Below are 903 nucleotides of genomic sequence, written 5' to 3'. Positions count from 1 at the left end.
GCTTTGTATGATCTATGTAGATATCCCCCACACATGCATATACATCTTACATTCCCTATTCGCACTTCTACGCACTTGCACTCGTATGCAGCTGTTCGTCTGTTTCTCTCCCATCTGCGTCTCCTCTACGTCGGTGGCATCTTACGACGGCAGGACGGGGCCTCCAAAGCTGGAAAATGTATCTTACTTTCAACCCCTTTTCAAACTTGTTATTCTTCTTTAACTCAAATCACGAACATTACATAGATAGAACTTCTTCTGCAGACACAGATATAAAAAAAAAAAATTATGGTAGTTATTAAAACATATGGAGTTCCCTTTTTGCAACTGCAGATAGATCGAGAGACGTTTGGTAGTTGTGAAAACGGGTAGTATCTTTTCTGTGAGCTAAACGATGTAGCTTCCCTGTCGAACGCCCCTAAGAACTCACCGTGAAGGTAGGACCTGACGACCAGGAGAAGTAGATCTGCACCAGCGCGCGCCACCAGCAGGATCACGGCCCAGACGGTGGGCGTGAGGACGAGGATCACGATACCCACGATGATGGTGATGCAAACCATGACGGCCGTGCCCATACCCACGCCAGGACGAGCTCCCTTCTCTCCTGCAAGGGAATTGCCTGTACTGGACTGGCCCTCGCTGCGTCGCCAAATTCCAAAAACGCAAAATTATTCTTATGCGATTTCACCAAAGGAATTTCCATGCAAATGAGTCGAACCCTTACCGTGGAATGCCGTGGATGAGGATGGCCGCCAGGATGATTTTGACCACGTCGATGAAGAAGTCGACCCAGCCCTCGCCTCTCCTGCGGGGGGGGGGGTACTTTGCTTTCATATGCTTCTAATTCTATATTTGACATTAGCAGTTACTCATTTTCTGTCTTTCTGTGCCACTGTGCTTGTC

General features: G+C 48.0%; 1 pseudogene; it reads right to left on the bottom strand.

Annotated features, from left to right (window-relative positions):
- Nucleotides 1-125: 125 nt before the first annotated feature.
- LOC119591616 overlaps nt 126-903 on the bottom strand; it is a 1,284-nt pseudogene continuing 506 nt past the window's right edge.

The sequence above is a fragment of the Penaeus monodon genome, chromosome 29 (assembly GCF_015228065.2).
Source record: "Penaeus monodon isolate SGIC_2016 chromosome 29, NSTDA_Pmon_1, whole genome shotgun sequence".
Lineage (NCBI taxonomy): Eukaryota > Metazoa > Arthropoda > Malacostraca > Decapoda > Penaeidae > Penaeus > Penaeus monodon.
This window is presented reverse-complemented; position numbering and strand designations above follow the sequence as displayed.